At 44.3% G+C, this 26,605-nt stretch overlaps 1 protein-coding gene across 8 annotated transcripts in view; it reads left to right on the plus strand.

Moving 5' to 3' along the window:
- The window catches only part of EBF1 (EBF transcription factor 1), a 280,677-nt gene that overhangs the window by 71,290 nt on the left and 182,782 nt on the right, over positions 1–26,605 (plus strand). The window lies entirely within an intron of this gene.

Here is a 26,605-nt window from a genome sequence, read left to right on the forward strand (position 1 = left end):
GGTTATAACCCCGTCTCTGCCTGGCGTCCCTTGCTCTGCAAAGGCACCGCATCACCCGTCCCTTTTCCGCGAGGCAGTTTGTCCTCCCTGGGCCACAACCGGCAGCGCCTTCTTCTCGCCTTTCGCCTCCTCCTGGGCCGTTGGCTTCCCGCAGGGAGGGGGTGCCGGGTCGCCTCTCTCGGGCTGACCGGCCTCACGCCGTGAGCACGGCGCCGAGGGCAAGGGGGTGGCAACGAGAGGTTTTCCGCCCCGCGTTGCTGCGTGGGGACCGCCGTGAGCCAGCCCCTGCCTCCCAGGGAGGGTGCAGGAAGGTGCGAGAGCCCGGCGGCTCGGTGGCTGGGGCCACCGGCCGTGGCCCCAGGAGAGAGGCTTGGACCTGGCACAGACAGGGGGTATTTTGACCCAACCTGCCAGCCCATCTTCATGCTCCTTCACTTGCTGTCTCTGGGAGACGTGGGTTATCTCCGTCAGCTCTTCAGGCAGCCCCCTGAATGCCTGTCTGAGAACTCGTGGTGCATCAAGCGCCATTTCTTTGAAGCCGGTTCAGAAGCAGCAGTGCTGTTGGGAAGTGCTTGACTCACTGCCCTGCTGTGCGACCTTGGGCAAGTCACTTCCCCTCTCTGTGCCGCCGTCTCAGCCCTCACCCTGCCTCTGTCCCGGTGCGGTAAACTGGACGCTCATCAGGGCAGGGCTCCCTCTGCCTCGCTCTCGGTCAGGCACGCACACGCGTGCATGGTACCGCAGGCGTTTCTGGCTCCAAAAATGGGGGGGGGAGTGGCGAAAGCAAGCTGCAGGCAGCATTTGAGTTGTTTCTGCTTTGCGAATTTCATAAGAAAACGGTTTCTGGTACTTCTTCAGCGATGTGTGGGAAAGCTTGTAGTGAACTTTTTCATCTTGGAAACATCCGAGAGTTTTTAGTTTCCCTTAATTGTCTCTTTTCCACCCTCACTCGGCCCAGAGAACGGGGAGGAAAATGGGGGAAAATGATTAAACTGAAAAATAATGTCGGAGGGCGTCAGAACTTGATGTTTCCTTTGAATTCTTTGGAACTTTCCGAAGATGAGGAAGTCATGAAAAGTGGGAGCAGCAATTAAAAACAAATAAAAAAAGGATCCCATAGAAGGATTTTTCATAGAAGGCCAATGACTCTGAAGCTTCAGGAGCTTTAAATGGGAGATTTTTACAGCTGTCTCCCTGCCTCTGCATTTTCAGTGAAAGGGAATAATATAGCCTCTGAGTAGGAGATGCCTCCTGTGACTCGATAGCATGATGGCTGTGGCTGCTTTGGTCCAGATGGGAGATTTTTAGCCCGACATCTCCCTGTTACTAAGCACCTTATGGTCTCAACCTGCGGTATCTGACGTTCTCTGCCAGGTGAGTGATTACCTCCGGCTGCTGACGCCTGAACGGGAGTTCACGTCCCCAGATCGGCCCGCGGTCCCCTCCTCATCCCTGGGAGGTGGTTGGGGTCTGGAGGCTGAGGGGAGAAGGCTGGAGGGGCCCTGGCCGCGCTGCATGGGGAGCCGTGATTTAACGCTGAAGCTGTGCCGGTCCGTGTCCTCTGCTGAGCTCTGCTGCTGGAGAGCGGATGTCTCTCTTCAGGGCTAGCGCACGTGCTGGATTTGGGCGATAATGGAAAGCGCTGGGTCTGTGTCAGGGACATACTCGGATGGCACCTTTGCATCGCTGAGCGTCAGCCTCGCGGGACCCCGTCAGGCTCTTGGGCGCTTTGCTAAGAAGCAAAATGAGTCCAAGAAACTTGTAGTTTGAACTTGTCCCTTTACTCCTGCTTTTATTGCTATATATCATTGATATGCATGCAGCCTTCTTGCCTGTGCTGCAGGCGTTGTACTGATACTTGGGACCAACGTTGTGCCGGTCAGAAACGCTCCCCTTTCGATTTAGCACTCTCTGATGGCCAATGTCGGAAGGCCTGAACGACTGGATACTGTTTGTGAGAGAGTGGAGGGGACTTCTGGCATGGCATGGTGTGTAGGTTGCCCCTTCATGGGATGGGAGACGTATGACACAGTCACATATACCAGCGTTTGGGCTCTGGCCTTTTTTTTTTTCATGTTACTGAAATGCATTTGACGTACCACACAGCCTTTCCTGGTTGCTTGTATCCTTGCAGTGAGAGCATGCGTGATTTGATGGAGGATCCAGCACAAAGTTGCATGGTATTTGGCCTTCCAGAGACATATGGCTTCCTTGGTGTAGGTTGTCCAGAGCAATCTGCAGAGATCTGCAATCTGTCTATTGCAGATCCCCTCCTGGCACCTTCTTTCCGCTGAAACACACAGTGCTGCTTTGCCGGGGCTTGTTGCAGGTACCAGTTTAAGAGGGTGTAAAAAGAGTAATGCTGTGTGCTGGATGAATGTACAAATAAGGCGTCTTGTACAATGAAGAGCTCATAAAGGGGGTAGAAGTGGGTGGAAGTACTGACTCTGTTGAGCTTAGGGAAGCAGCCGCCCTCACATCTCCTTCATCATCTGAAACAAATGAAAACTGGGCTGATAAAATTCATGATGCTATTCCCAGCTGTTCTGTTTAAAGGAAACTTTCCTAACGTGCAAACTAACTGAAAACTAGAAATGTAATTGCTACAAAACGTAACAGTATCTAGAGAAAATTACAGCTCCTCGATGAAATACATATTTTCTCGGCATCAGCAAAAAAGAAAGAACATTCTCATCTAGAAATGGTATGTAAATAAATAAACTCTAATTGGTTTGACAATGCCCCTTTTCCTGGCAGTGCCAAGAATCCTAGCATTGTAATTACACAGTTCTGGGCAAACATGTGGTTTCCATTAAGAAAGACTTGTGATTGACTGAGTTCATGAGGCATGTCAGAAAAAACACATCAATGTCTTTATAAAATGAAAAAATAGATCCAAATTTACTTCTAACTCCATGAGAAATGTGCATTTGTAAATAGTTGGACCATGGTACAATAAATGGAAGTAAAGCAAGTCCCTATGAGGAAAACTTGCCAAATTCATGTTAGAATATAGGCTTAGACAACTAAGTGCACCTACTTGCATTTTGGCGAGGAAAAGATGCATTTTTGGTGGCCATTAAAAGTCTTCCAAACGGTTTTTTTTAGTTGTTTCTGTTCAGCAATGTAGCAGTTGAATATGCTTCCAATGAAAATGAAAACGATATTCACAGTCAGCCACATTTTGTTTTACCTGCATCACACAAGAGCAGGTAAAGCTAAGACACAAGTTTTAAGAGGAAAAAACGGCACACGCTTTTTTTCTTTGAAGAAGGGAGACTGTCTAGTTAGGTAAGGGAAAATTTTATCTAAGCGTATTTTAAACTAAAATTCTAATGACTTGTTTTAATCACTTAAAGTGACTAAAATGTTGGATAGTTTATTTTCTCCCTTAGCATAAATACTTTTAAAATGACAAACATTTTAGGACGCTGCCAAATGCTGTCATCTCTTGGCAACCTTAACGTTTTATGGTAGATGTATTTTTCTTGACAACAAAACAATTCTGTCTGTTGCTCCTCTTCCCCCTCCGTGAAATACAGCAGTGGCAAATACAGGGTGGTTTTAAAATGAATTATATTTGTGACGACTTGTTTTATATATAAATATAGATTTAAAATGTACTGTTTTTTTTTTTAAAAAAAGCTTTTGAGGTCACTGAATGTGACCTTTTACAGTTCCACTATATAATGAGATTTCTTTGTTGACCCCTCCCACCAATGTAAATTGAAAAAAAAATTTGTTTTAATCCTCCTATAACAAGAAAAATTGTTTTCATGGCTCGGTTACCAAACAATGAATCTAAGTCCTATGCCCAGGCTTCTGGCATGCATGTGAGCAAGTCATTTAATCTGTTTTGTGCATCTTCACCTCATTGTTGTGAGGTTAAAATCCACTAATCACAGTGAAGTGCTTGCATGGTACAGTGGTGAGGCTCAGAGGAATGCCTAGAAAGATATGCAAAATCTAGCAAAGGATTTTAATTGCACAGTATGTCTGCAAAGTGTTCTAATACCGATAGGCAACTTAAGACCAAAACGCTCCACAAAACTGGGTAGGCAAAGCCAGGTGTTCTGTTTTAAACTTCAAAGAAATGTTGACTAGGCAGCAAAGATTATTCTGATCAGGTAACTAGACAACTGTAGCCAGGAAAAACAATAGATATGGTCTGACTTGTTAAAATAATACACGAATGGGAGCTGAGTCACATACACCTGAGTTTTGCAAATGCTTAGAAAGATTTAGATGATCAAGTGGTGGGACATTTGTAGAGTTCATGGGGCAAAATTGCTTGCAGAGAAAAAAGAGAGAGTCTGTGATTTGCCTCAGGAGGAAGAGCATCGTATCCCCTGCCAGCAACCTTGGAGCATGGTCAGCATGTCCAGGGCTCCCGTAACTTATTTCTTACTTCCTAGAGTTTACTTGGAAGGGTGACTTATATGAATTATTCAAAGTTGTCACTCCAAAAAACCTGCAGGGTTGGACAAATGTGCTTGCCTGCTGACTTTGGACAAACCAGCCTGTGTCACCAAATTTACCTAGAGGAGAGGATCCTGTCTTGTAATATTGACTTTTACTATGTATTTTAAGAAATGTTTGGAACCACAATCTCAGTGTTCAGCTGGGTACTCAACAAAAAACTTCAAAAGAAGGAAAAACTATGGACTCTCCTTAAATGGACAAATGGTTGCATACCATAAAAATCTGTGTCCGCTTGTAGGCTGTAATCTTTGTGTGTGCGCTGTATTGTTAACTACATTTTTAAATAAGCTCTTAAGTAGTATACTTAGAGAAATGGTGGTTGAGGGAACATATGCGAATTTTTGAGATCCATAGCTGACTTTCTGATCCTGGTATTGAATTTATGAATCAGGGCAATCTGCACAAAATGCCTAAATGGGTCTGTGGGTGTATGATCTTGATCTAAGAGTCACTGAGGAGTATTTCTACGGACTTTGTTCTTTGCAACAGGCTCTGAGTGTTTTAAAATGTGTGGTCGACATGAAAGTAGTTTGGGAAAATCCCCATCATCACTTTGTCAGATCCACTGTTTGTGAGGGGAGTGAGAGCGCTGTGAGGGACCAATGGAGACAGGGAGGTCTAGAGCACCCGGCTGCAGAGCCAATCTCTTCATCTTCATAGGATAAGCAGTTTCTGAAACCATTGCATGATTTATTAAAATGCTTTTTATAGAACGAATACTTAGTTCGTAGTTTCTCATAGTACAGTTTCATTATACTGTGCTTTTCTGCTCTGTATATAGTAATAGTATTACTGATCAGCCCTATTAGCAGGATTTCAAAAGAACAATTGTGTCTCTGTAAAACCCTTGTACAGCAGTTAAAAATAAAGCTTCCAGACTGATTACAAAATCAGCACCGTGCTGATGGTAAGAGAAATGCTCATCTCAGTGGAGTTTACTTTTTGCTGTGAGTCTGGTGTTTTGATTTGAGAGTTGGAAGGATGCAAGAACGCTGGACTTTGCCAAGGTAGCTTGCAGTTTTGGTGGGCAGTTTTCTGTTTTGCAGAGAAGTTCAGTTTGACATGAATGTGGTTTTGGGGTGAAGGGGATGGGCTTAATCCTCACTTTTTCTAGGTTCAGTGCCAAGCCCAGCCACTGAGTTTTTGGTGACCGGGGGCTGATTGCCAGCACAACTGAACACAGTGGTTGGTCTTGCAAGTGCCCAGTGCGTGAAAACAGTCCCATTGAGATCAGTGAGTGAGCGAGAAGAAGGAAAGAGACGTTTTGCTGAGGCTCCCGTGTAGATTGCCTGCTCTGTCATTCCTTTTTAGTTGCTTATGAGCCTTTGCAGCTTCTGCTTGTCACACAACAGACGGGATTTTGGTGACTGTAAAGTCTATGTTTTGGTCAACCTGTGGAGGGCCAGCAAAGATAAAGATAAAATTGGTAATATCAGTGTCTCTCTGCTGGGATGCTGGATGTGACATAATGAGGTCCCAGGAATTAACGATGGGGCTGTAGCACTACAGTGACGTCAGTCATGTAGCGACATTTGGGAATTTTCTACTTGAAATTAAGCAGAGCTGTAGGAGTCCCCGGGCTGAGGAAAAGTGGGCTGTTGTTTGGATGTCTAGCTTCTACCGTTTGCTCTGTGTTCACTAGGTTTGCGGCAAAGCTGAGGTATTGGTGGCAAGAGCAGGGATAGAGCCTTTTCCTTCTTTTTGCCTTGCTCTCTGTAGCAGCAGCCCTGAGGCTCTCCCAGTTGCACAGAGGTTGAGGAAGGGGGGATCGCTGGTGTGAAATCCGTGGGCGAAAGAGAGGATAGCTTATGATTACCAACAAGAGTCTGGCAGTCCTTGCTCCTCTGAGCAGCTCCCCAAGGCCCGGGGGGGACCTGGCCACCGAGGAGGAGCAGGCTTGGGGCAGCAGTGCTGTGCGAGGCACTGCGTCCTGTAGGAGCTCCTCGGCATGAAACGGTTGGGAGCAGTGTTGAACCGTGATCCGGGATTTCCACCCTGAAGAGCGGTGGGGGGTGGTTTGTGATGCCAGACAGCTGTGTGGCTGCCGATGCAGCTGCACTGCGTTTGGGGAGAGGAAAGCTGGGAGTCAGTACCACAGGGGCAGGCTTTTACCAGCATCGGATGCTTCTCCATGCATCTTCCAGTGTCATTTGCCAGGCCGTTGCACCTCCTCTGCCTGCCAGGCAGTTGCTCGCCCTTCTGCTAGAAGTCTACAATTTTTGCAGCTTCGGAGATGATGGCTGAGGTGCTATACGCTGTGGTACCGAATAACCTAGTGCCAGATTCACGCAAGTACGGAGGCTCCTAGATGCTCTGCAGGAGCCTACTTTTCCATAGCTTTGAAAGGAAAGTTAAGCATCTAAAATGAAGTTTAGGTATCTAAATACCTTTGTGGATCTTGGCTTAAAGCAAGTCACTTAGGCGGTTTTGAATATGATATCCATAATGTATCACTTTACTTCTTGCTTAAATATTTATGGAGAAGACTCAGGGTGATGCAAGGGGGTGATATGGCTGACTGTAAAGTGAGCTAGGACATTGGACTCTTTCTGATGTCACTGTATATGATTCACTAACAGCTGCTTATGAGCATTTATGGTCTAAAAAGAACACTTTGAAAATATTTTTAAAGCCTTTACAATTCCTGGGCAAGTTCTGGAGAAAGCTGCTTTTGGAGAAAGCTCTTTGTGGAGAAAGCTTTTTTTCTTTTTTTTTTTTTTTAATTACTATTCAGCAGTGAACTAGAACACTAAATGTTCTGACTTGTTAGTTGTGCCACCAGAAACAAATTCCCTGATGGGAACACTACAAATCCTCTAGAAGTGGAGGATTCGGGAAGTTTTAAGCTGCGGGAAAATCTTCTTTCAGAGTAGATAAGAAACCCCCCAAGTTCTGTGGGAAACCCCACGTTCAGATGATGCGAGATTTCTCCCCGCAGATTAAAAGACTTCTCTGGGTACTTGTCCTTTGGGTGCTCCAAAGAGGTTGTAACCTTGCTGGGGAATCTCAGTCCTGCAGCCACTACCCTGTGATCCGTTTTCGTGCGTGGTATGTACCGCTCCGCGTTGTTGCATCTGTGCAATAATTAAATTGTGCCTTCAAACAGTATCGAAGAGAGGTAGTCGTCAAGCCTATTGCTTAATTACTTCAGCTTTGTCCCGTAGCTCCTCATCACTGTGCAATCGGTATCATGCTAGAGAACATTTCACCGATATCGGAAACAGATACCTTAAGGTATGGCCTCCGAGCTGTTTAGCTTATACTGTAAGGTGGTTTTAATAGGAGTATAGAGCCAATTACTCTTTCAGGAAGGCTGATAAATGAATGTACCTTTTCAGAAGGCACATTTATATATACAAAAATGCCTCATGTTTCCTTTTGGTTCCCTTTTTTTTTCATCTTTCAATTTCCAGGAAACATAACCAAGTAAAAGACAAAGCTTTTCAGTGAAACTGCCAAATAAGAGTGCTTGTTTCATTTAAATACCTGCCTTGGAAAGCAATAATCTTACAGTTCAAAAAAATTACGACGGGGGCTAGGGAGTAGTGAAAACGTGGAGTCCAGGTCTATTTACCCCTTCTGAGGGAAAGCAGGGTTATGGAAAACCTTCTGACGAAGTGAATGTGTTCTAATGTGCATTTGATTTTTTAAAACTCTAGCTATTTCTGCTGACTACTTTAAACTGTTAAATTAAGATGTGATTGTGTTATGGCTGTTGGACTTCCCCATTCACCCTCCAGCCACACCTACTGCATAAACTGTCCTATTTGTTGTAATCTGGGCAACTTGTGAAAATAATAATAGCATGTAATGTCCCATCCCAAAATATATACAAATTTTTTGTACATTCAGACATGGTACGTGGACCTAAAACCAAATGAATGTGTGCTCGTGTATGCTGCCATGGGTCCGTGTGTGCTGTGTACAGCCTCTGATGTCAAAGAATAGAAATAATACAGTATTTAAAATGGAAATGGTAATAAATGTATAGGTAGTACTTGACTCTGTGTTATTTTCTAGGAGAATTTGGCAGCATTATGATGCCTCTAATGCATGTGTGCTCTAAGAGCAATACATGCTAAAGTGATAATCGGCTGTACTAAAACAAATAACACATATTAGAAAAAACCGAACTCAGAATTTTTTATGGTTGTTGGGTAAAGTGATTTTCAAATTAGTTTTTAATGAGTTCTGATATTTTAATACTCTACCAATTTCCAAGTTAGAGGTGCTTTTTATATTTTCTTTTTTGTATTAGACAATGGTATACAGTATTTCTTCATGGGATAACATTTAATTAAAATCTACTAATTTATGTATTTGTTTATTAGTTTTATCCCTTAAGCAGCAAAAACCTCTGTGTGATTTTTATGAAAAATGTAAATGAGGACTTTGGCATCACAAATAAAGTGAAATTAGCATACATTTAAAAAATGTGTTGTTTCGCTTTAGCAACACTTACAGCAGTAACTTGAAGGATGCTGCTTTGATGGGGAGCGCGCTGAGTTTGCACGGAGGCCCTGAAGGCTCTTTGCTCTTGCTGGGCCAGGTTTTGCTCCTGTGATTGATGGTGTCGTTCAGTTCGGTGGGACCCAGGCGAAGTTTCGGCCGTTTGCAGCCCGTGCGCGTTGTTAGAGCTCTGCCGTCCGCGGCGGAGCAACGCCGATGTGCAGCGCCGGCGCTCGGGCGAGGGGGCCCTGAGGACCTGCCTGGTTTGCGCTGGAGGACGCTCTGCCCTCGGCTTCAACCGGGCTGCTCGGGGAATAACCTTCCGTTTTCCTAATTTCCTTTTTGGCTTTATTAGGTATTACCTGACGAGGTCTTGTCAAAAACAATGCTTCCTCTTATTGCTTTAAGCATATGAAGAGTTGCAAGGTGAAATGCCAGCCGGTCCCGAGACAGACAAAATTTCCATTGAAGTTTATAGGAATTTTGCCTGAGAAAGGACTGTTAAGATGGGACCTCAGATTTTCGTTTTGCGATATTGATGCCTCACTGCCAAACCAACAGGGTTGCTGGCAATCTGCTAAGGAGCCTGTGTTTGAGTTTCTATATTGTTACTCATGAGTACGTCTATAAGAACAAGACGTGTGAAGCGCTGCGGGCTCGGCCCTTGCTGTCAGGGAGACGCGTGGGGCTGCGTCTGCAGCAGCCGACGGCAGGCAGAGGGGCGATTTGCAGCCAGAGGGTCTCCCTGTTACTTGCAGCAATCAGATCTTAACGTTTGGTGCTTGCTCGGGAGTGCGCGTACCCACGTGTCAGGCAGAAAGAGCAGCATCCCCTCCCTGCACCCAGCTTCTCATCTGACTCTTGGGGTGCGCATAGGAATACGAAAGTTAAAATACGGGAAGAGAAAGAGTTGCAGGTTCGTTCTGGGAGCGCGGTGCTTAGCGTGAGCTCCGGCCGCAAAAACACAGGAAGCGGCCGAGCGGGGCTGCAGCGGGGCTGCGTGGCAGCTGGCGCCCGGGTGCTGCCGCGGGGCGCCCGCTCCCCGGCGTGCTGCCCTGCGGACCCCGCGCCCCGCTGTCCTGGGCTGCCCCTTCCCAAAAGGCTCCCGAAACGCCCGGGAGCTCCTCCGAGCCGCGCTGCCCTGCGGGATGGAGGGAGACGAGCGGGGGCGAAGTCCCCCACCGGCGGGAAAACCCGCTCCCCCTCCGCCCTGGACCCCTTCCTGCCGCGGCCGCCTTCCGCCGCTGCTCGTGTGCGCTGGCACCTCCTCGCTCGAGCACGTTCCTCCGCCGACAGCTCGCGCCCGGTGCCAACGCGCTGTCGGCAAACACGTGGGCCGGGGGGAAAGACGGCACGTTTTGGCGCAGGCCGTTCACCGGCCGCCCCGCAGGAGTCCGCGCGGCTGTTTTTGGCCGCGAAGCGCCGGGCGGCATGGAGAGGGGGCTGCGAAGGGCTCGGAGCGGGGCCCCGAGGGAGCGCCGGGGCGAGCGCAAACTCTTCCCTGGCTGGCGCTGCAGAAGGGCAAGCGAGGCGACCGGGGCGGCTCTCTCGCTCGCTGCTCGAAACAACTTTGCTGGAAGTAACTGGGTTTTTTTCCTTGTTGGCGGTGTTTTGCTCTCTTTCTGTCTCGCTTTCTTTTTTTGTTTTTTTTTTTGGTCAATTAGCCACGTCACTGAAATGCTTTAATGAGGAAATTACGGCTGCAGAAAGGTCAGGAGATGAAAAGCGGAGCTTGTTTTAAAAATAACGCCCGGTTTTACTGTGCAGCCAACTCCCAACGCGCTGGAGATGAAAGGAAAAGAAAAGCTTCGCAGCGTTGCAGCAATAAAAGTACTGCAAGGAAAGGCTCTTTCACGTTCTTTGGCTGGCATAAAGGGGCGATACATAGACGGGGGAAAAATAACTTCTTCAAAGCAATGTAGGGTGTAAAAAGTAACGCACACAGAATCGATACTCACCAGAGAGATGTGTGTGTATATATATATATATATATATATATATATATATAAATATTAAAAAAAATATATATATATATATATATATGTGGCTTTATATTACAGATAGCCCTAAGCAGATGTAGGGCCTGGTTCTTCAAGCGTGTTATGCAAATGAGGAAGTCTTTTCTCGTGAACAGTTGAGATAATCATAAACCGGACTGATGAAGCACGTGGTTAAATCTGAGCAGGATTTAGTTTATGTACTTATTCCTCTATTCCTATATCAGCCTGTATTCCGTCAGTGTAAAAACAAATTATCATAACGTGACATTAATATCTATTTGCTACCATCTGAGATCTTTTTAAATGGTATTTAATTTCTTAATATTCTGAGACTTTTTTCCTTAAAAATTTCATGTATCATTAAAAAAAAAAAAAGTCTAGTCTAAGTCACAAATGCATCCTTTTTCTCATGTATATTTGATACCAGGCTCCAGTCTAATCTGATAAAGTGCACTTTGCCTGTGGTGTCTTACAATAAGCTGGCTGCATTAGTGCCGGGAAAAATCAATACCGATTTATAATTTACCATCGCAAAAACCTATCACTTTTTATGACCCTCCATCCTGGCTCATTAATATTACATTAAAACACACACACACACACACACACACACCACTGCAACAGGGTGAAATTGTAAGCTTGTCAGGTTTGCAGTCATAAAGAAAGCTTTAATTGGTTTTAGTTTGGGAATTCAGCCTTAGATTTTGTTTATTTGCTTTTTTTTTTTTTTTAAATCTTCATTACTTTTGGTGGATTTTTAAAATGCAGCCCGGTAATGCATTGATTTCTCAGCGTCAACATCTTTCAGATTTCTTTTTTTTCCTACACGAAGCCACGGGTTGCAAATAATGGCTATCCCCCCGAAATTTCAGCAAGGCTACGTTAAATCACTTGATGGGGCTTGATAAAGTGTAACAAACCCTGTTCACCAGGAACAAGTTTCTCATTTCTTTTTCTAACTGTGGTGAGATTTTTTCTCTTTGCTTCCTTCTGCTGAGAATTCCGGAAGAGTATTTCGGGGAAAAATATAGCAGTCAAATCAATGTGTATTATATTGCTTGTATTTCTTTCCTTTCCTGACCTGGCAGCAGCAAAGTGATCAGTCAGGTGTTATCGGCCTAATCCTGTGGGGTACGAGTGGCCTTCTGCAGTTTACAAAGCACCCGGCTCTCCAGCTGATTTCAGTGGGCCTAATAATTCCCTCTCTGCAGCGTGCCCAGAGGATGACGAGAACTGTGAACGTACAACCGATAGGGAATTCAGTTTTTCCTTACGCATTTCAGAAACAAAGTTAAAAAAATCAAAACAAACCAAAACAATACCTCACCCCCTGCAAAGAGAATTGAAACAGTTTCATGCTCGTATGTTTTTTAAACTCCCAAACTCCTTATATCTAAATTCTTTCCAGATAATGTCAAAAATAATGATGTCAGTGTTTATATTGGCAGGGGAAAGGTGCTCTTTATTTATTTCATACTATTCCCAGAGCGTTTCCAGGGATTTCTTTTTTTCTTGTTAATATCACGGAGATTGCATCCTAACAAGACGGCTGGTTCTCTTTCATGCCGCATAAAGGGCTCAGGAATAAACAGGTAAACGGTGTGTTAACACGGACGTTTTTTGAAAAAAAAAAAAAAAAGGGAATTGGAAATTCAGTGTGTTCTCAAGTGTGCGGTAGATCCGCACCGTGCAGCAAGTACATGTCGTGATTGGGTTTTTAAAAGACGTTCGCCTCCCTCCTGACTGACAGGGCCTATTGATTTTGTAGGTTTCTGCCGTCATCAGTTTTCAGCCTCGCAGCGGCCATATGTCGAGGTCAGGGCGCGCGGGGGCTCGGGCGGGCAGCCTTCGCCACAGCCAAAAGTGAAGGGCCGCTGAAAGAAAATCAATCATGTCATAAGTGGGAAGCATCAAAAGCGTTCGCGCCGCCCGGCCAAGGCCCGTCAGGCTGTCTCCGCTCGGTAGCTGAGGTTAGGCGTCTGTCACGTCGGCCTGGGGGAAAAGCAGTAGAAATGCCAGTTAACCCGCGGCCAGGCTGAGCGAAGCCGCGCTTCCTCTGCCTTCGCGCGCCCGTTGAGCGTGGCCAGGTTAGCGCTTTCACTTAATCTGGGAGGCGAGGTAGTTCCCCTTCCCCCCGCTGCCGGTTAATCTGCAGAATATACTCTGTTGGGTCAGTTTTTGGCAAGCGACGAGCACTGGTACCGGAGCCGGGCTGCGTAGGTGCGTGCGCCTGTGCGTGTGCACGCGGGCGCCCGCGTGTAACGCTCCCGCGGAGACAGGGCTGCTGTAGTTTCTTCTGGCAGGCCAGCGCGGCTCGCCATTCGTAAGGTCCCCAAACGTGTTTCTGCGATGAAGCGTAACGGGAGTGGAGCTTTCTGAGCAGAACATGTAAGTTTTCGTTGTTTTTTTAAATGATAACATGACTTGCTCCTTCCCTGTGATCTGGATTTTGCTTGGCTCCTGTTTCAGAATATCTTCACTGAGTTGACAGTAAATATTTCCATTGTTCCACTAATTGGAGAAAATATATTTCATGCACTCTGTGAAAGTATACTGCTGCGCTGTATGATTTTAATCTTTCTCCTCCTTGTTCCATTTAAAATCCATACAATTAGATTGTGCAATTATGCTAAATAATCGATCTTCTGTATCTTGTTTGCCACTTACATGATGCCTCTTGCAGAGAGGAAAACATATCTGAGTATGTCCACTAAATTTGAAATACTGATTTGGTAATACACTGGGATATTTAAGATTATGTTGGCCATCTTTCAAGCTTTCTGATTGCTGATCATGTGCCCTGAGGAGTATTGCAGTAGGCTATGGATAATAGAGTGTGTGTGGATTTATTGTAAAGCAATTAGGCGAAGAGAAAAAACAAATTTATCAGTACAAGAACGGGAGCATAGCCTCGTTTTTTAGCTTTAGAGGAAGAAAAGTGCTAGTTGCAGTAAAGGTAGGTTTGCTCATTTTCTGTTTTTTTTTTTTTTAACATGTATTTTTTTCACATTTGAGACCTTATAAATTATAAATCTTATCTCTGTGTGCAAGTCTTGCTGACTTTTCCGAATAGAAACCTGTCTTCTGCGAGTGACAGTGCCGGTTTAGCCTCTGGAGGGGAGTTCCCCCTGTGACTCCTTCTCGCAGGAGTGGAGCTGGGAGCACAGCTTTAAACTTCAGCGTTAGGATGCGCAGCAGATGATCCCAGCGAGACGACGGGATGGGGTCCGTGAATTAGACAAAAAGCTGTGTTTCAGCTCACCACTTCAGAATTGACTTTGGCTGCCCGATCCAAGGTGTATACTTCCTAGTAAATGTTTTAGCTCGCTGCGCTCCAATGATTACACTCTCCACTGAATACAGATAAAAAGACAAAATGTTTCTTTAATCAGTAGTGTGATGTGAGACCGTTAAGGTAATAGTGCTTGAAACTATTAGAATCTCGGAGATATTGACTGGCTTGCTTTTGGCATTGCAATTATAATTACCTTTTTAGGTTGCATTATATGACTTTATAGTCATTAGTCTAACACAGAAGGTCTCCCTGTCCAGAGTTTTAACTGGGGGGAGGTATGTAGGAGAAGAAATTTTGCAGTCCTAAGCTGTAGGTGCAGCTAACAGATGACCTAATTGGGACTGATGTGATTTCGTTTGAGACTGTGCAAGGAAATCCAGGTCATCCCTCTGGAATCCACAGTGAATAAGCTTAGATTGGTTTGAGGGGAAAATGCGTTTGAAACCTTTCTCAAAGCGTGTTTTATGCTCTTGAAGCATTATGGGGAAGACTGGTTACAAAAGCTACCTTTTGTGAAGTTCACCAGATAGGATGCATCTGGCCAAAGAAAGCTCCCCTCCAGAGGCACGTATTCCCCATTCCCTCTGACAGGAGAGAAGAGCCTCCACTGGGCCTCTAGGTGCAGAGCACTCAAAATTTCATCTGTTAGCACCAGTTGTCCTGAATCGTAGATGTAGAAAATTGATGTCCAGAAGAGACCACTGAGGAGACGACCTGACTTTCTGCTTAGCACCCCCAGGGAAACTCACCCCTTCATTACTATATCGAGCCTGTGACTTATAACCAAGCTACTTCTTAGAAGCGTACGTGGACGTTTCTGTGATAGGTCAACCGGACTCCTCATGTGAACGTGTGTTTACCGCGACTATGGTGGGGCAGTTTGCACTGGTGGTGACTGCCTCCTCCCCAGCGGCAATGCACTAATGTGAGAAGAGGATCAAGCCGAGAAGTTCTTACTGCACTGAGCAATGATATCCAGCTCAGAAGACAGCATAGCTTGCATAAAAAGTTCAAATATTGTCCTGCCATTCTTTCTAAATCTTTTAAAACAAGGGTTAAAATGGCTTAAATATGTTGTGTTAGGCATTTGCACTAGTTAATAGACTGGGTTAGTTAAACTGATGCCCTTTGTAGGATCACCGGGCTTATTGTAAGGTTGAATTTGATGGTGTAGTTACAAGACAGTGTAAGAGATACTGTGTGTAGTAGCTTTTACGTGACATCTAATTCCAGTTATCAAGAAAAGTAAGTAAGCATGGCATCTAGTGTATTAGAATTACGCTAGATTTGGTGCAGCAGCTTAGTGCTCTTGGCGTGCTGGTCAGACACGCTGTGCTCAGGGAGGTGTTACAGCCGTGTCCGTTCACCATCCATGAAGCAAGAATTACCTTGATGTGCCTGGAGAGGTGGAGCATTGTAAGAGAGAAGCGAGCAGGTGCCTGGATATTCTGATTTCTGATTGTTCTAATTAGAGCAAAGCTGGTTGTATCACTGAATGGCTGCACTGAGGGAGAGGGTCTCTTGGTGTTTCAGGGGGGTCTAATTCACCTGCATGGAAATAGTTGGCTCCTAGCCCTAGAGTTTCAGTCTAGGCACAATATTTTCTTCCTAAGTGAGAATTAAAGTAGTGAGATAGCCAAAATCAAAAGCAGTGTCTCAGAGTCATTGTGATAGTACCAGTTTTGTTTCCTGGAAGTTGCAGTGTGGACGTGTGTATGTGTGTGCATGTGTGCACACATATGCATGTGTAGAATTTACTATTTCATGCAATTAAAAAAAAAAAAACCTCTTCCCTGGCCACCACTGATTGCTCTTTGAGGGTCTTTATCTCCTCCATAACTTTCTGTTGCAGGCTTGCTGTAGTTTGCCTATGAAGACAGCTTGGTTAATGTCTCTGGTTCTGTGCTTCGGAGGTACGAAGCACCGCAGAAGCATTGGCGATAGGGTCGCTCATAAATCAGTCAGAGGCCGCTGCTGAGGAGCGTGAACCAGCCTTTCGCATGGACATGCACAAGCTGCCTTTGCTGCCTGCCCGGCCTGGGGGTCAGCAGATGTTTCTGACAGCTAAGCCTAGGCACGAGCAAGATGCTAGTCTTCTGGGTGTTCAGTTTTTTCCTCCCCTTACGTCATTAGTCCCCAGTATGGACTAGCTTGTGGGCTGCGTTTGCCTAAAGGGCACAGAGGAAGACTCAAGCAGCCTTCACTGTTAAAACTCAAGGTGCCGTTGTGCAAGAGTTTACAGCATTTACCCAGAGTAGCTGTCAGAAATGCAGCTCCTGCTCACCCAAATCGACCTTTATGTTTCCACACTCCCTTCACAGCTGGCATGTCGTAACTGCACTGTGCAGGAGCAGGGCTTTCCCTCGAGCTGACAAACACAAACTCTTAGGCCTTGGTCATATGGGGCAGTGCTGATAGGAGATATTCATGTGTCAGGACTAAAAGCCACAAAGTCCTTTCCCTTTTCCCCTTTTCCCCTTTTCCCCTTTTCCCCTTTTCCCCTTTTCCCCTTTTCCCCTTTTCCCCTTTTCCCCTTTTCCCCTTTTCCCCTTTTCCCCTTTTCCCCTTTTCCCCTTTTCCCCTTTTCCCCTTTTCCCCTTTTCCCCTTTTCCCCTTTTCCCCTTTTCCCCTTTCCCTTCCCCTCTTTTCCCTTCCTCTTTTCTCCTTTCCCTTTTTTCCCTTCATTCTCTTTTTTTTTTCTATGAAAAACATTGTGTGCTGCTGTACGTGCGGTAACATTGTTCCAAACTGTGTTTCAGGAGACATTTCAGCCCTATTAAAACAATAAATTCTGATAGTCCCATAGAAGCTGTTTAAGATCTCTTGGGCCAACCCCCCCTCCCCCCAACCTTTTTAACAAAAATGTCCCTGAATACAGATTTACAAAATACATTTCAGAACTGTTATGGCCTTTTGGGTAAATAATGCTCATTTGAAAAAAGTCTTTGTAACACATATTTTTAGAATGTTTCAAATATGATTTTTTTTATGGTAGACCATGATGGAATCTAAAGAGCCGTTATGACTTATCAGGGAAATAATATAGTTATTTTCTAAAATTGTCTTTTAAATACACATTCTGGAATTGTTGGAACTGTGATGCATTTCTAGCAGAGAAGTTTTCTTTCTGTGCTGTTTCCCTCCTAACTAACATAAAAGAAATGAACATTTCGACATTGCCCATCTCTTCCTAAAACAGAATGTGACGGTCTGTCTTAAATGGACTGAAGCTTAGAAGCTCCACATTTAGTGTGAAATATGCTCTTTTAAAGTAGCCCATTATAAGGGCAGCTGATGTGCATGACCCTGGAGGCAGCCTTGCCACACTGCGCAACGTTACCTGTCTTGCAACAACTTGGTACAGGAGGTGATGTAATAGGCAATCCCTTCTGCTTGCTGGTGGATTAATTTTGGAAGTCATTGAATGGAAGAGGCTGAGAAGGGACTTGACTGCATTGACAAGTTATTCCCTCGTAAGGCAGGATGTGAAGAAAGCTTTAGAGACCCACTGCAACTCTGCAGGTGGACGCTTTTGCAGAATTAGGATGTCCACCTGGGGGGCTATTCCAGCTAGTTTCTTGGTATTTGCAGGCACTATTATTGCTGTGCTCTGAAGGAAAGTCTGATTGAACCCTGGTTCACTAGGGAGCCTGATTTAAATGACCTGGGCAGATTCGAGGTGTCACTTTCATGAGAGTCTGCCAGAGAGAGGAGATAGTGGGCTTCGCAGAGGGGAAATACCACAGGGAAAGGCAATGGAGAAAGCTCCTGCCAAAGGCTCTGTGAGAAGTCCTCAATTATACAGATACCTTCAGGGCACTCACTTGCCTGCTAATATCCTCCACTTCTCCATGTGAGCGCTGTACAGTCGGGTTATACGGGGTACTCTGGAGAGCCACCCTTGCAGCCCGGTGTAACCTTTCTGCATCCCCCACCAGGTGACTGAGGCTAGGAAGTAATGCAGTCTCTCACCAGCCCTCTCGAACCTGTGTCACATCTTTAGTACGTGCTTCAGTAATGAAACTAAGGGGAAGGATCAAAGGAAGTCTCAGTTTGGAAAAAATCCTTGCAGAGCTGCAGAAAAAGGGTTGTGACTCTTACAAATTTTGCTGGAAACAAGTGGCATTGCAAAAAAAAAAAAAAAAAGAGGAAACTCATGATCCAAAGAAGAATGTCTCTTGGGAAAAGCACGTTTTCTTAATTTACAAGCAAATATTGTGAAATGGGTAATTGCCCATTATATAATAGATCTGTGCAATAAAGCTAAGGTACGTGCATTTGAACAGTTAATAAATGGACTTACTGCAGTCTGAGCTGTTTGTGGAATGATAGGTAACTGGGTTAAAGCAAAGTTATTCTGAGAATTAGACTAGTTTTTGCCAAGGACAAGTACATTTGTAAATCTAGAGAAAATTATTCTTCCCAAATATAAGCATTAAGAAGAAGGAAAAAAACCTGATGTGTGACTCATTAAGGGTGTATGCACCAAAACAGAAGGGCAGAATAAAAAGATTAATAAAAAGTTAGATATTTGTTGCAATCAATGTAGAAGAGTTCACAAAACATCAGAAGGATGTCTGACATAGTAAAGCAGCTGTCTCTGTTTGCACATTACTCTGAGCTGACTGCAGTAAACTTCAGAAGGAACTGTTCATGGCTATTAGGGAAACAAAATGTGGTGATGAGGACGATACAGGATTTGAGCTTTCCGTGGGGTCAGTAAGTAGTCTCCAAAACATAGTTCGGTAAATCTGTAGACGTGCGTCAAGCAGTGCAAGTCCGGGAACAATCATCTCATTTTTAAAGAGCTAAACTGAATTGCTGTGCAGCACAGTGAGTAGCTTTGAAATAATACATTGCTGAGACTGAGTTTCCAGGTGAATTGACAGCAGATAATCTGCAGTTCATGAATGACTTATTTTAGCAGTTCCCTTTGACATGTCAGGTCAAGAGCGCAGTGCTCAAGCACTGATTCTCGTATTGGTCAGCCGAAAAGTCAGTATATGTTGCAAGGTATTTAATTTGGAAAGATGATGAAGCTTCAGAGGATTCAAAATACGAGAGCATGATGCTCTTCTAATGCAGTATGTCTGGAAGAGTTTCATCGTGGTTACAGTGTTGGAGACTTGTCAACAGACAAGTTTTTTGATGATAACATCTGCTCGTTCTTTGAAGATAAGGGTAGAACCATGGAACCACGGAGCAGTTACAGAGTACCTGTGTGTGTATGTGTGTGTGTGTGTGTGCGTGTGTGCACATGTGCATGGGCACGTAGGAAAATTTAGAGAAGATACAGCATGGTTAAGAGTGCTCAAATGTGGCTGTCCTGGCAGGTGGGCATATACAAAGACAGTGGCTGGTAAACTTCGTACAGTGGTAGCCACAGCACTTGGTCCGTGTTCGAGCACCCTGACCTGTTGTTGGCATCAACTCCATCCCAACTAGATTAAGCAGGATGCGGTTGGGTCTGGCTCTGACCCGCAGGACAGAAACGAAGCCTGACAGCCTGTTGTTGACAGTGTGGGATAGAAGCTGGGTGTACAAGCAGATCCCCTGCAGAAGGGGCGATGTCCTCGGTGCATCGTGGAGCTCCGAAAACCCAGCTGTGCTGAGCAGGGCTCATTGTAGCCCATGCTCTCTCCACTCTGGGGCTGTGGGAGTCTCAGGCTGCGATTTTTGGGGGAAGCTGAGAAAAGCTAGAGAACTAGACATCTGTTTTTTAACTGGTATCAGAAGGTCTAAAAGGAAGGGGCGTTTCATCTCCGTAGGGCCCCAGGATCTGCGACAGCACTTCTCATGGCATATTCTCGACCCCCAAATGCCTTGATGAGGGGATGAACAGCCTAGACGTCACTGGTTGCGTTCTCCCTTCCCATGGGACCTTTCTGAGGGAGGTAGCAGTGAAACCTTGTAGCTTTTTATGTACCTTTTGGAGTTTCCATCATGCAAGCCCATTTGGGAAATGCCCATGGAATTAACTTCAGGAAACATGGCCCACGTCATAATCAGTGATCACGGCAGCTGAAACTCGATGCAAGCAAACTCTGAAGGATTTTTTATAAGCCATGCCCCTCACCGACTAAACTATCACAGTGAAATGTAAGACAGATAATTAATAATTGCGCTGGTGACCTTGAAAGTTAATATTGTTTGTTATTCCTGTAAACAAACTGAGTTTCCTTTCCTTATTATATTTTGTACAGTAATTTGGCATAAACACTCCTTTTCACATAATTTCCCCAGTTGACTTTTGTCTCCTTGGCAATTTCCGGCTTTAATAAAGAAAACCTAATTAAGAAGGAGCTGTTGATTGGTTTGCTAGTGTAATTAACACAGGTGATGCTAATGAGTTTCAATGAAACCAATGGTTTACAGGGAAAAATAAACAGAGTTGTGCTGCATATGGCGTGAGTGATATCTGCACTTTGGGAAGATATTATTGTGATTTTCAAGCCTCATGTGAGTGGTTTGTGAACATGGGAGGGGAAGATAGAATGTTTTATAAGATTCATTAGTGGCGTTAGACCAAGTTGAATAAGCTTCATGACTTGGGTATATTAAAAATCAGTTTTTTTCCTGACCCCATTAATAGCGTATAAAGTTTTATCTTCCTGAGGGAAGGAAGAAATATGAACTTTTTCCTATTTTGCGTAAGTTCAATCTGCGATATGATCAATGCATTGTGAAGCTCTTCCAGGCTCTGTGGCTCTGAGCTGGCCAAGAGCCTCCCTGGCTTGGTGTGGTGCATGAGGGATGAGCCCGCATCCCGCTGCTCTCTCCCTAAGCGAAGTAGGAGAGGCTAGGGAAAAGGCTGTGCAAGCAGCTTTTGGGTTTTGTGATTTCCTCGTTGTCACCTCAGGCAGTTGAATTTTTTTTTTTTTTCAGACTATGAAAGCAGGATTTTGCCCTGCTTGTTTCAGTTGATGAAAAATGTGAGATTTTTGTGAGCGTGATAAAGTGTAGTGGGACACTCAGAATTTCTGCTCGAAATGCAAACACTGTAACATCATGCTGCTACTGTTTCTGTACAGCATTTCTTTAGGAGGAGGCGCTTACTTTTCTAATAACATTGGCAGCGTTTTGTCGTTGGTCTATATTTCTAAGAGGCATTTGTTGATTCCTAATTTACAAAGTTTTCATTCTGCAAGGCGAAAGAGTGAGTGATGTTTATTTTTTTCAAGGCTGTGCTCTTTTGTTTATCCCTGTCATTTCTTTAAATCTTCCTTTTATTTGATTTTTTTCTTTTTTTCTTTTTATTTTCATCTCATTTTTCATCATCATGTAGTTAATTCTTTTTTCAGCTCATGCTACACTTTGTCTTGTCTATTGCTATGTGATAGAAAAGCCAGAGACATTCCATGTCTGGCAGTACACCTCCAGGGACATCTTTTGAACTCTCATAATTTGTATTTATTGCCACCCACTTTGTAAGTTCACAGTTTAATTTGCCAGCAGTGGCAGTGTTAGGCCGACACAGTAAAACAAGATAACGTTAAAATGTCAGAACGAGAGGGGGCATGAATGATGCATTACCCACTGCTAGAACTTGCACTTGTCATGCCTTTCCACCAAAGTGATGTTAACTACCTTTTGAGAGCCTTATCTGACTGGTATTACTCAGAAATAGGATCATTAGTTCACTGCTCTGATTAGAAGGTTGCTATGGTTGATTAACTCTTCTGAAACTGGGATCACGGTGAGAACATAACATGAATCACGCTGAATTATGCATCTAGAACTAATTTTATAATTAATTTTTGCATTTATTTATAGTTGTTTACATGTGTATTTCCTTGATTCACTCCTGGGCTGACAGAACTGAAGGTACAGGGGAAAAATTCAAATATATTTTAATGGAAATATTCAAAGGAAGATTTCAGTTGAGCTGTTTCTCCTTCAGCACGGTGCTAACAGTGACCCATTATGCAAATTACTACAAAATCAGGAAAAACTGCAATTCGATGTGGTTTCTAGAGTTGCACAGATAGTGTTAGTTAAAACCTCAGCAAAGAGTGACAGCCAGACTCAGACTCTCATGTCAGGTGCAGAAGGATGCATTGCTTGCCACTATGTGGGGCTTCAGAAAGGTCAGCCAGGGTGAGTGTAAGGGGATGCATTTAACAGGAACATCGCAGGGGCTGTCCGATGGTTGATGCTGGTTGTCATAAGTGTTTCTAAAAGTGCTTCCTCGTTACTGGAATTTGCAAAACTCACCTTTTTGCAAAATGAGCAGAAATTAATGCACTGCAAAAAATGCAAAAAACTAGAATGTTTGCTTTAGCAATGTCCCCTGAACCAATGTAGGAATTTATTTCTGAAAGTTGTTCCTTTGCCTTCTTCACTGTAGGGACTCCTTGCCTGTTTTGGCTCCAGATGCTGTAATGGGCAACTAACATTAGTGTTATACTAAAAAAAAAATAGGGTCCTTGTGATGTGGACATTAGCAAAGGTGCATTAGTAAGAATAATGTCTTCTAGCCCAGTGAGTGCATGCATACAGGACTGCTCTTTATAATTTCAGTGCTTCCTTCTGTATGTAAAGAGTTTTCTATGTCGGCCTATCTGATGCAGGCAATTTCAGGCTCAGTGCAGCTATACACCTAAAGAACTGACTGAAGTGCCTAATCCTCTACCAGCATTATGCAAAATGGCTCTGATCCAATTGCCTTTGTAGTTAAGGAGAGCTGGATCAGATCCTAAAAGATGAAGGGCCAAGGGGGATACAGTTTAACTGAATGAGTAGCATGACTGATTCCTACAGTTACATATCTGAGTAAAATGAGGAGGCTTTGGACAAAAATTAGCAGAAAAATAGGGACTGAAAAACACAATCAGACTGTTGACAATGACTTTGGAGAGTAGGTTTTGGCTGCTGAAAAAGAGATTTTGCTTTAATGATATGAAATAAAGAATCCTTTGTATCAGAAACACGTTTAATGAAGCTGAGAGATCTCGAGGCAAAACGTACAGTTGCATTCTACCATAGCCTTGTGTGTGGGTACATTATGCAGGAGTTAAGTCCAAATCCCTCGCTCGGTGCTTAGTTAGACAGTGATGAAAGAATTACCCAGACTTTGGTCAGTCACGACTTCATAGGGACTGCTCGTAAGAGGAAGGTCCACAGAGCTGGATCATGGTTTGTAGTGGGCTTCTTCATAGCCAACTATCCACCAAGGTCCTTTTCTTTCTGTGTTTAAAAGGAAACCTGTAGGTAATCTGCCAGTTGCTGTTTCTTTTTCTGGCTACATCAAAATCAGCCACAGCGTAAATCAGTGTTTCGTGTCTGCAAAGTAGGTGCTGTTCTGTGGAGCTTGTCTTACTGAGACAAAGTCAAGGGTTGGAAAAGCAGATTTAACTCCTACCTGTTGCTAAAACAAGCCCCAAGAGTACAAAGCCGCAATTAAGAAGTGGTTCAGCGCATAGACTTTAAGTGGTGTGCTGAGAGCAGGGCTGGAGCGTGGTCCTGGCTTTACTGTCCTGGCACGTCTGCTCAGCCTGGAGTAGTCTGCCTCTACCAAGGGGTCTGTTTGCCTGGTCTTGAGGGCTGTATTACTTCAGTAGCCTTTTCATGGATGGCATTTGAATGCCAGTGTCTACACCAGCTTTTTTGCGTGTAACTAAGCCCGTAATATCTAGTTTGGAAGTCTATTTTGTTGTTGTTGTTGTTTTTGTGTGTGTGGTTTTTTTTTTTAATATTAGATTCTCATTGGCTTTAAAAACATCCTGGCTACCTTTTGGAAATGGTGAGGTCATATGTGATCTGAAAAGACCTCTATTTTATTCAAATTAAATGAATCTCTGCATGACAGTCTTACGTTTTGGATGTATTTTCAGTAAGTATTGGGGACAGGCTGTAAGGGCAGAGCTGATGTGTTAGGCTGACAAGAAAGACCTGAAATTTTTCCTCATCGTGGCAGGAGGTTCTTCAGGGACCAGAGGATGTGTCTGTCCTTGCAAAACAATTATTGCACCTGAATTATCGAGCTGCTCAGCATCCTCTTCCTCCGAGCCACCTCCTTGCTGTACTTCCTTCATTGCTCAAGTATTCACATGTCTTGTGTCATGTGGAAAAGAAAGAGAACAAAAAAGAAAGTATCACCAATTTTTGCCTACCTTTTTTGCTGTGAGCCAAGGCTTTTGCAGCACCATTAGGATGTAGATTATCATATTTAAAACCTGTGATGACACCATTGTACCCATCTGAATGATTAATCTGCTCATTAAAAGAGTGCCGATGGGCTAGTCTAATTGGAACATGGATCTTCTTAAAGGACGTTGCAGGGTCGGGAATAGGAAATATTACTCATAACATAAAGTAGGGATTAATTATGCTACTAAATACTACTGTGTGAAATTTACATATGGGTCTGGTCATTGGCAAGGGGTTAGGAAAAGTGTAAGCATCCCATTTTTATAACCTTAAAAATGAAGGTGGTACGTTCATGGGAAACCTTAACCTCTTGTTATTTAAAAGGCAAGAACTGCTCGGATGCCGCAGGAGGGGCAGGGATGCAGCTTCGTATCAATTAATCACAACTGCCTACGTTGCAGTGCTTTTCAGTGCGCAGATCACAGCGATAGCTCCGGTACCAGCAGCCGTTCCTGACTGTGGGTAGCTGGGAAACGCGTCATCTGCTTCTCGGAGGGCAGGGTGGTGGCGTGGAGTGGGGTGGGCTGGGGGGCCGTGAGGCACGGTGGTCACTGCGCATCCCTCTTTCCATCACTGCCTGGAGTTGCACTAGCAATGTGCCTGCTTTGGCTGCAGCCTGGGCTCGGATGCGGGCTTAAGCATTTGATTGCAGGAAGCAGGCGTTGCTTCGGTCTGGCTGGTAAATTTTGCCTCTCCTTGAGTAGTTTTTGGCAACTCTCTGTGTCAGGCTGTGTTGTTCTGTTGCGCGGATGGCTTTTACTGTGTGTTTGTCTCCTTGTGGTTGGCGATGTGAGGTTGCTCTAGCTATGGATTGGCAAATGTAGCTGTGGAGCCCCGCTTTTCCTGAATGATCTTAGGCCAGCGTATATTCTTGTTTAGGGTCACTGTATGGCAGTGGCAGTTTAACAGATTAATTAACAGATTAACAGATGAATTAACAGATGTCTTTATCATATAGCTGCACTGTCAAGGTGACGTTAATACTGGTCAAGTTTTGGGAATCAGTGGCGTTTTGATAGGTTGCAAATCAGAATAAAAAGTGAGAGCATCACAGATGAACCACCTGTTAGTTCAGCCTTAATTTCAACTCCACTTGAGCTATTTTAATGGATTTTGTCTCCTCTGAAGTAGTGGTGTGCTATTTTATGGAGATGTTGAGGGTAAGAAGGAAACATTTCCCCAAAGAAGTCTATATTGAACCTGGGACTCTTCCCAGGACCCTGTATCTCCTGAATCCCAGTGAACTTCCCTATCAACTTAGATCTTTCTCTTTGAATGTTAATCAATACTGTAGCTGCTGCTTTAAAAATGTTTTTTCCCCAGCTTGTTATTTCTGAAACCTCACAGGATCACGCTCACTGTAACATGTGAGTACATAATAAAGACTTTTTATGCATCTGAAAAAGGAGGGAAGGCAATCTGGTTTTTTTTTTTTTTTCCCCTTTAACGTGAAGCCCATTGAACTGAATTTGAAGGAATAATTCTCCTAAAGTCAGCTTTGAACCATCTCATGAAATCCTAAAGATTGATCGAATCTGAGGGCTGCCTATTAGAGAAAGCATGATGGAATTCTTATCTTTTTTTCTAGTACATTTAACCAGGATATCTCGATGTACTGTAAGAGGGAAAGATCCAGCAAACCTTCCTTAGAGAAGAAACCTCACTGAAGTTCGAGGAGGTCTGCCGAGAGGGTCTATGCATTTGCGGGAGAATCTGGATATATTTTGTTAAATGTATAAGGTTCTCTGTGTAATTCATTACTTTAGTATTTGGTCACTGGCTGAAAATCCAGTGGCTTATACTCACGGTGATGAAACGCGGGAATACTTTGCCAGTTCTACGGCTGGGAGAACTGAAGCATGGCGGGCTAAGGTCTGAATAACTTGTACACGGTTACGTGAGGAGTCTGTGGCAGAGCTGTGAAAAGTGAATCGGGCTATCAAACATCTGTGTGCGTTTGGTGAGCTGTCTTCTCTCTCTAGAGCTACACAAGTGTTTAAGTGTTTTGTTGGATTGGGGCCTGGGTGCTTTTAGGGATTGTTTTGAGAGCTGTTGTTTATTTTAAAGCACTTTCCCCTGCTAATTCACAGATCTGTTCTTGAGGACTGCTACGGAAAGTCCTGCTTTATGGAAATAGCTTCTGTATGGCATAAGACACTGGAGGGCCATTGGGATCCACTCTCTGGTAAAAGCTCTTGAGGCTGGAGAGGAGGGACGATCATCGCTTGTC

This window comes from Struthio camelus, chromosome 13 (assembly GCF_040807025.1).
Source record: "Struthio camelus isolate bStrCam1 chromosome 13, bStrCam1.hap1, whole genome shotgun sequence".
Lineage (NCBI taxonomy): Eukaryota > Metazoa > Chordata > Aves > Struthioniformes > Struthionidae > Struthio > Struthio camelus.